Source organism: Neopsephotus bourkii, unplaced genomic scaffold (genome assembly GCF_033783945.1).
Source record: "Neopsephotus bourkii isolate Nb327-2 ecotype Australia unplaced genomic scaffold, CSIRO-AGI_Nbou_v1 NB_1820, whole genome shotgun sequence".
In the NCBI taxonomy this organism is placed as follows: Eukaryota; Metazoa; Chordata; class Aves; order Psittaciformes; family Psittacidae; genus Neopsephotus; species Neopsephotus bourkii.
Window position 1 is genome coordinate 8,769,689 of NW_026902293.1, and position 10,046 is coordinate 8,779,734.

The following is a 10,046-nucleotide window of genomic DNA, read 5'->3' on the forward strand; positions in this document are numbered from 1 at the left end:
ATGATGATAATGGGTTGTAAGCAAGGAAGGGAGAGTCCTCTGGTTCCTCTGTCTTAGGAGGGACAGGGTATCCAGGAGTGCATGTCATCTCCTGTAATGGGAACTGTAGGATCTCTGGCTAAGTTTCACTGGATCTACCCCTACCCAGGAAATGAAATGCGTTTACCTGTGTGTTTCTAAGGAAGGCAGTAAAGCAGGTCATTGTCAGACTGACAAGTGAGAACAGCCACATTGGTAAAGTGAAAGATGATAGATGGAGATGAGATTTTGAGTAAGAGGAAGAATTAAAGGCGGAAGGTAAACTGCTGAAAATGGCCATAAACACTGAAATCCACTATGGAGCTCGGACTTCAAAAGTCTTCATTTAATCAGGAAACTAGCAGGAAGAACCTCTTGGAAGGAAATTATGAAGAGGGAAAGAATGTTAATTGCTAAAATAAACTAAAGAACAGATTGTCCCAAAGCGGAGAAGATAAGAAGCTTACCTACCTTTACTACTAAAATCACATTCACAATAACATATGTGTTTGTTTTAGAGAATACAAGCAAATAAACCCACAAAGAATCTATCAAAATTGGCAAATTAAGAACATACCAACTTACAAATCTGTGAAACATGCCAAGCGGAAATTAAATTTCGAAACAAAACAGAACAAAACAAAACAATTTTAGCATCTAGGACTGGATAAGAGGTTTCTTTCGATAAACTAAGGGTTAAAATATATGACTCTTTAGGGATTATGTAGAATTTGCGACATGAACAGTACAAGATTAAACCATCTGTACTGTAATATCAGTACAATACATAACTGTTAATAGAAAATAACTGGTTGGTTGATTGAAATGGAGATTCAAGTTTGTTAAATCCTTCTTTGGCAGAGAGCTGCCATTATGCCAGCAAGTATCACCTGATATTTGTCAAATTTTAGAGGACTGCCTGTCTCTGTATCACTGACTGGGGACCATTTCAGAAAAAGAAAGCACGCTTTCCTGAGTCAGTGCCTGAGCTAGCAGAGCATTTCTAGATTGAAAAGATCTGAATTCAGAATGGTTCCTCTCACCAGGTATTGCATACCCTCCTGGGTGTGAGAACACCTTTGTGAGTCATTCTAGTGTAGCATTAGTCTGAAATCAGACCTGTGTTCACATGCAGCAGGAAGTGCATTTCAAAGCCCATGCCCTTCTTCGTACATGCAGCACAACTGGCTTGGTGTATTCACACTGCTCACAAACACAACAAAAAGCAGCTTGAGACACAAAACCAAAAAGCTCCTCTTTCCTTGCTCTTCAGAAGAGGCAGTGGACCAGGAAGTGTCTCGTTCCCCAGATCTGACTTGTGTGCTGGCAGTTGGACCACACTCGTTTTTCATATGGTATATAAAATGAGCAAACATAAAAATGGGTATTGATGAAGTGCGATTTCACCCTTAAAATGCAGCTGAATTCACTGCCTCAGTCCAGCCAAGTACCAAAAATGTGAGGGAGCCGCAACTGTATCACATAGTTTGTGCAGTGAATAAACTTAGAGTTAAATGGACCTTATGACATGAATGTAGGAGGCTATGCCCAGCCAGCATGAGAAAGTCTCACAGTATGAGTCAGAGATAACCCCTGCAGGAACTGCAACAAATGGAATACCTAAAGAAATCTCTGGCTTGTGCAAAAACTATGGTCACCACCACTTAATGGCAATAACAGAGGGGTACTGAGTTCAGCAGATTGCAGATAGCCATGGGTGCACCAGTGACCGACCTGTGTGCTTATTTTCTGCACATTTAAAATGCTGAGTCCTTGGATATTTGGCATCTTTGTACAGTTCTATTTACTCACTTGGCCCTAAGAAGGAGTTGATTAGGAGGGAATGAGTAACTTTTTTTTTTTTTTCCCTTGCTTGCTTTCCCTAATAAAGGAGTGGAATAACCTTTTATTATTATTATTATTATTTTCTGCCAGCATGTTGAAAGATGGGCACATTATCAGACTGCCAAATTTTCCAAAGAACTCTAGAATGTTGATCTGAACCAAATGTAAATACTAGCAATGAAACTCTCATCTTTTTGCGCCCAGTGTGGTTGCAGAAATCATTTAAGTCAAGTAGGGCTTGGACTGAGATCTGTAATTTTTTTTTCTGTGTTCGTCAGAGATCACTAAGTAACTTCAGGAATATTCTTTTGTATCTTAGTAAACAAAAGCAAAAACTAGGACCAAGTTTTTCTCTATGTCATTCCAAAGGGAAACATTTTAGCTTCCTCAGAGGTTTGCCTTCCTTTGAAAGATAAAGATATATTAGAGTTTAAAAACTGCCATTAGACTGACAGACTGGCATGTTGAAACTGGTGAAGTTATTACTGATGCTTTATGCTCTCTGGAGCATGACTGCTACACTTATTTGGTTCTCAGTTAGATGTTCATGTGCATAATTCCACTGCAATTTTCCAAGGAGAAGTTCAAATACATCAGGATTTATACTACTTCTGAATCCTGAACTGTGATATGCACACACTGTGGAACACCTGAAGTTTATTAAGTGTTTGGCAGTCATGGGCATCTTATCTTTTTCACATAACAGCATCTACCTACTGTTTATAAAAATCTATGTAGATCTAAACAAACTAAGCCTGGGAATCTATCATCATGACAGAGAGCCATAGAGGAGTTGAGTTAACAAAAAAGTGCAAACTAAGTCTCAATTTGTAATTAATAATTAAAGTACATAAGACTGCAAACCCTTTACTCCCACTGGCAGGCTGCTACATATCAAAGCATTTTCAGTGCAGTCAATGAAAGGTGTGTAACTGCTGACAAACTTGAAAAGGGATCTGCAAGTCTTCAATACTTTGTGTATATAGCCAAGTCTTAAGTCAAATCTTGCTGTCATTTATTCAAGACAAACTAGATCCATTATATAGCTGCTACTTTGAACACCTTTTTTGTTGTTGTTGTTCTTTTGTTCTTTGTTGGGAGAGGGGAGTTGTTTGTTTCTTGGGTTTGGGTTTGGGTTGGTTTGTTGCATTGTTTGGGGGTTTTTTAGATCCTGGTAGATTTTTAGGAAGAAGTTCCAATTATTTTTTTTTTCTTCAGGTTGGAGTAACTCAGGCATGACAACATCATATGTGGTTAACAATTGGGTAGCACATGTCAGTAAGTCAGGCCAGCATGGTGCTGGCAGGGCACATTGCCGAACTTGCTGTGGAAATAAATGTACTTCAACTCCCTTTGATGTCTCAAACCACCTGTGCACAAAAATTGTGCCAGAAATCTGACCTAATGTGTTACAAGGTACATGTCCTGATGCTGAATAATGCTGGCTACATCCTTGGTTATCATAAGAGGTTGAATTTCTTCTACAGTCAGCTTGCTTTACTTCATCTGTCTGGCCCTTCACTTGATAATTCGCATCAACTGAACTACTGAAAGCTATATTCTTAGTGTGACATTAGTGTTAGAACCCTGGTGACACAGAAGGCTTCAATATTCATTGGAAATTTCAAACTTCTCAAGCATCTAGAAATGTGCCTTATTCTGCCAAGTACTGAAATTCATCTTTTGCAAAGAGCTGTTCAACACATTTCTAGAAGTTGAAAAAAGGCATGTTACCTCCTCCCTTTAGTCATCGAGAGAGATAGCAACTTGCCGGTGTCTTATACTTCACATGCATGAAGGTTTAACTGGTTTCTTGCAGTTTTGGTAACAAAGACATCTTTCTTTACTAATGAAGATGTTGTTCTTCTCCTCCCACATGTTATTGCTGCTGTTTCTTATAGATACAAATTATCAGACTTGATTTTAAAATCTATGAAGCAACTAAGGCTCATGCTGACTTCATGGGAAACTGTGTTCTCAGTACATCAGGTTCCCACTCACTAGCCTTCATTCTTTCGGTAACACAGACCTGTGTTTTCTTTCCATGAGATGTCCATGCCCTTTAACGTCTCATACTGAAGACTGTTCTTTCCTGCAGCTGAATACTAATAACATACAACTTTTGAAGGCATTATTTCAGCCATTAGCTACTAGTTATTATGCATTCACCTGAAAGGTAGATGATGGGCATTATTATCCCCAGTTTTAATAAAAGAAAACTTGTGACCTGTGGGAAAATGGGAAAAGATTCTGCTTTCCTTTTATAAACCTTTCCTTGAAATCTCATTCTTCATACTGATGACTATATAAGGTTCCTCTTAAAACTGGAACTAGTTCTTTCTAACTGAAATTAGTTGCTAGTTGAAGAAGCAGTAGGGAGAAGATTTCAGTGATGTTGGTGGCAAGACTCCTGGAACTGGCTATAGAAACTAGTAATTAGTGAAAACTAATCTCAACAATTACAGTGGAAGAACTAAATCTAAGAAACTTTCAGGTTTAAGATGCATCGCAAACTGTAAACTGACATTAAAATACCCTAAACCTGTTATTTCCTTGCCTTTAAACACATTTTCTAAGCCATTTTTAGAGTACCTTCGTAAAGAAATTATGTTATTGCAATTTTTGTGCCTAGTGCTTTTTCCAGCCTTCTTGAAAAGCCTGACTGACAAAACCATGGGGGTCCACCCACATTTGTTTAAGCATCGAATGTAACTGATACTCCTTATATAGCACTGTTTGTACGGTGGGACAGCAATTGGTGAGAATGACATAAAGGCAGCTGAATGCATTTCATCTTTATGGATAAAAACCCACTTAGAAGAATTTTTAAAATGAGAATAAAAATGCCTGTATTTCAGACTTTTATACAACACCTATTTTTGTCATGTGTTCAGCATTTATCTTACACACTGGTATTCTAGATAGCTGTCCTGTTTGACTGCATAGGCCTCACAGGGATAGCCTTGGATGGCTGAATCTGAATATCTGGGCAGTATCTCCAACAATTTTGCTTCTCTGTTTCATGAGAGAGAATCCAGTTTTATTAGATATTTTTCCCCTATTTAATGTACTGGGTATGTGCATGGTTTGATATACAGCATAATATTTGCTTGGTTTTATTTCCCCTCTGTGACATATAACATCTAATAAGCAAGTCTTTTTCTTTTGTTGCTATAGCAGAAAGATTCTTGAAATATTTAATGATAGAAAATAATTAAAAAAAAAAAAAACCCTGAGTGGCATCTCACTTCTATTTTTGGCAAGTTTGTTCACATATGTCTTTACAAAGCCAAACCTCTGAAATGCTCTAAGCTAAGAGTTTCGCAATGAAACCAAGCCAACCTCATAAAGTTCAGTAACTCCAGAGTCTAAATTTTTATGTTAAATGTATTATTGTTCAAAAGGAACTTGTAAGGATCACTTACTGGGAAGGCATGCCTTCCTAATAATTTCCAAATAAAGCATTACCTGCTTGCTGCAATGAGGCAACACATAGGGATTGAGTTTTACAGGCTGTAATACCAACCCTGCAGTTGTTCAGTGCTCCAGAACCCCATTTATAAACTTTGCAAGAGATAAGTTTGCCCAGCTTCATCTGAAGTTTGGATGTTTTTTCCAAGTGCCATTGTTACAGAAATTTCTAGCAACATTTATAGCATTTACAGGTTTTATTTTTCAGGAGGTGCAGTATCAGCCTGTGGTATCACATGAACAAAGCAGAGAATTACAAGATGATGTTTCTGTAAAAATATCATAAGGAGTTGTACTGCTTCAGTAGGATTTAGAATAGAATCATAGAATCATAGAATAGTTAGGGTTGGAAAGGACCTCAAGATCATCAAGTTCCAGCCCCCCTACCATGGGCAGGGACACCTCACACTAAACCATATATCACCCAAGGCCTTGAACACTGCCAGGGATGGAGCATTCACAACCTCCCTGGGCAACCCATTCCAGTGCCTCACCACCCTAACAGGAAAGAATTTCCTCCTAATATCCAGTCTAAACTTCCCTTCTTTAAGTTTTAACCCATTACCCCTTGTCCTATCACTACAGTCCCTAATGAAGAGTCCATCCACAGCATCCCTATAGGCCTCCTTCAGATACTGGAAGGCTGCTATGAGGTCTCCATGCAGCCTTCTCTTCTCCAGGCTGAACAGCCCCAACTTTCTCAGCCAATCTTCATAAGGGAGGTGCTCCAGTCCCCTGATCATCCTCATGGCTCTCCTCTGGACTTGTTCCAACAGTTCCATGTCCTTTTTATGTTGAGGACACCAGAACTGAACAAAATACTCCAAGTGAGGTCTCACGAGAGCAGAGTAAAGGGGCAGGATCACCTCCTTCGACCTGCTGGTCACGCTCCTTTTGATGCAGCCCAGGATACGGTTGGTGTCATCGGCAAACTTGCTGAGGGCGCACTCAATCCCACTGTCCATGTCAGCGACGAAGATGTTGAAAAAGACTGGTCCCAACACAGATCCCTGAGGGACACCACTCGTTACTGGTCTCAGCTGGGCATTGAGCCATTGACCATACCTCCTTGTGTGATGCCATCCAGCCAGTTCTTTATCCACCGAGTGGTCCATTCATCAAATTGATGTCTCTCCACTTTAGAGACATGTGTCATTTTAACTCAGATGACTAATTTTGTTTCACAACCACATCTGATAACTAAGTAGGGGAGGAGAGGAAAGCCTAAAGCCTATCATGCATTTAATGCTTTTATCTCTTTCCCTATATATACAATCTTTGCTTTCCATTTTCCTGCATCTTGTTCTCATTTCCCATCTTACCCCCTACCCCCAGAAAATCTCCTGTATTATCTGTTCCACCACAACCATGTTTTATTGAACCTAACCTCACAACACACTACATCCGTCCTTTTGCACTGTCCCCAGAATGCACTCAAAATCCAGTGGAACCTCTTTGGGACTGAAAATGTCAAAAAAGCAAACATGCAAAGGAATGTACTAGGGGTGCAGACAAAATCTGCAGCAAGGGGAAGTTCTTCTATCACAGCAGGGTCTTTCTGCTCTATCTTTGCTTTCTGGTACTTTTATCAGGGACACTCCCTGAGCATTTCAGTTAAAGAAAAAAGTAGCAATAAAGCATGTGGGACCTTATCACAGCTACATTATGCTAATGTTACCTTTATATGGAGAAAAAGTGTTTGCCCTGTTTACCATAAATGGCAAAACATTTATGTTTTAAACATTTATGCCCCCTCCTGCGAGCTCAGTGGCTTCCTTGAGTCAGACAACCCAATTAGGTACTTTAAGTTCGATGTTGTAAGCAGTACCAAGGCAGTCATAAAACTTCCACTTGTTCCCACACTCATGCTTCTGCAATGCCTTTTCCTCTTTGAGGAGATTGCTGAAGCAGTTGCTAAGTGCTTGAATAACTCATCCTTGATGAATGTGTTGTCAATAGAATTAACAGCTTCTCATGCAAAAGCAAAATTGTGTGGCAGAAACCTTCTCAGCAAGAGTCAACCTTGATTCAGTAAAGTTTGTGTGGCTGGGGTAGTGCAAGAGCATATTAGAGAGCCAAGGGGCTTTTTAATGTCTCAAATTTAAAGAAACAAGATGAGTGAACAATACTGTTAAAAGCAGGTTTTAGCTAATTTCATGATGTTGCTAGAAGTAACAGATTCATTAATACACTATATAGGTATGTGTTTGTTGTTTTCTTTGAATCCTAACTACTAATGGAGCCAGGTAGGAGGATTTTTTATGTGGACAAGATCTTGCAGCAGACAGCTTCTGAAGCCAGGACTCAAGAAGGAGACAAACAGAACTTGGTACCTCTTCCAAAAGACCTTGGAAGTCATTAATGCCAGGGAAAACTAATACCCTTCTTAATGTAAAAAATAATTCTTATGGGTCAGAGGTTTAACACTGATATCATATAAAGATTTTTTTTCAATATGAAAACAAGGAATTTACAGTATTTTGTTGAAATATAATGTGAGGAACTGATGTAATTACATGTTATAATCAGAACCTGCTTTCTATTATTTCTTTCATACTTTTCTTCATGTCCCAAGTGCAAGCAATGCTACTGCTATAACATGTACAAGCTAAAAACCTAGACAAGAACAAGTAACCTTGCACAAACCTCATGTGTTTCAATAAGCTGTGAATTAATAAATAATAATTGGAATTTCAGATTTCGGTCTGAAATATTTTGTGACGATGGACACGTTATTTCATCTACAAGATGCTACAAATCTCTTTGATAGATAAAAATGGAGAAAATGATGAAAAAGTCTGTTAAAATTGTATAAACTGTCCTTTTAACAATATTTACCAGATCAACACTGCTTATCAGCCCTCACAACACTCAGCCTTCACTTAGACACCATTACTCCAGACCCAGTTTCACCCTAGAATCCCACAACAGTTCTTGATCTTGGCTTGCAGCTTCTGTAAGGAGGTAAGAAAGCCCCATCGAGATCAACCGCTTCAGGGACTGTCCCCAAGACAAGCTCAAAACCCAGCTTTCAGAGTGGGATGGGAGAAGATCCTAGATACAGAAAGGACTGATCAACTAAATTTGAAGGCTAGGCAGATAGTGCAAAACCCCCAGACAAACAAAACAAAAGGCTTAGGAAATTCACTCCTGGTCTTGCTTAATGTGGGAGGAACTGGAGTTGCACAGCAGCTTCTTGCAGCCTAGAATGAGGAGGTCTGAAAAGTGAGACTTGCGGAAAAAAGGGGCTGTAGAGGTAAGAGGCTGCTTCACACAGCCCAAAACCAAACATGTCCTAATGTGCCCACCCTGCACAGGGGTCTCTCAGGACATGGCTTATTAATGACTAACATCCAGCTGACACCCAACAACGCCGACATCTCACTGCCACAGCCAGTGCCTCAGCCCTTGCCGTGGCTGTCCCCACAGCTGCTATGCCTCATCCAGGCCACTCTGCACCCCTGGCCCTGTCAGCAGCTGGGAGGCACAGCTGCCATAGTGGTGGGCGAGGGGGATAAGCATGGACAGCACAAGGTGGTGGGAGGGCAGCGGCCTCAGTGGGATGAGGTGCGGGTGGCTGAGGCCGTCTGCCGCTCAGCCCTGCCTTGGTGTGCAGTATCTGAGCAGTCACTCAAAGCTTGGTTGCAGTAAATGGAAAGTGATTGGCATAGAAAGCCTCATCTAAACACTGTTGTACATAGAAACTTACAACACCTTAACGTGACTGAGAAGTAAGAACGACTGGAAACCCAGCCCATTATAGGAGTGTGAGATGTGGCAGTTGATAGCACACTGCACAACAACCTGGGAGGCCAAGTCAGGCAGGAAATGTCATCTGTGCAACCAGGAACACAGGGAACTTGGGAAAGGAATCGGTAAGCAGCCACTAGGAAGTGTGCCCTAAAGTCTGTTGACTGAGTGTAGGAAAAGATGCTGATGAGTTCACTTTTAAAATTAACTAACATTTAAATGGTTTTAAATATTATTAATGCTACTGTTTTGGTTTCATACTAAAAGGCGGTTTTCTAATTTTTGTCTTTATTGCCTTTTGCATTTCACAATAATATGCAAAAACAAGTAAGCAACCAGGGTGCTTGCTTTCTTTCTGAAAGGTTAGTCTTTCTCTATAGTGCGTAGTGTACACAGTGTGATACTTCCCTACAAAATAAGTGGATCTTAAAATAAGACAAAGAACATCTTAATTAGTTTCCACTGGTTTCAGACTGGCCAAATTTGTAGTAAAGATGGTTTAAGTGCAAAGATGGATGAAGGCTCTGGTGTGGTACAGCCAGATACAGTGATTTTCTGAGTTTATCTGTCTACTTGTTCTGCTACACACCACTGCACTGAGAGCAGCAGCTCTGTATTGCAAATCAGGGCAAGACTGGATCAGCATTATTACTGTTTTGTGTTGTTTAGTGTTATTGCAGTATAGCACCTCATGTCTGGACAGAAGGATTGTCCAATTCCCATGGTGCCTGTGTGCTCTAGTTCAGGGCAATACAGGAGTGGGTTATTTCCTTCTTTCTCTTTCCAGGTTCTATCTTCTTCCGGCAACCTAGTTTTCAAGCAGTGATGTAATTCTAGAGAATTAAAGAGGCTTTTATTGCCCTATAGTAATTTTTCATACTCTATCCCTTAGGCTGAGGTTGTAATTTCATGTTACAACAAAGAGACGTGACCAAAAGGAGCAGGCCCACTGTCTTCCATCT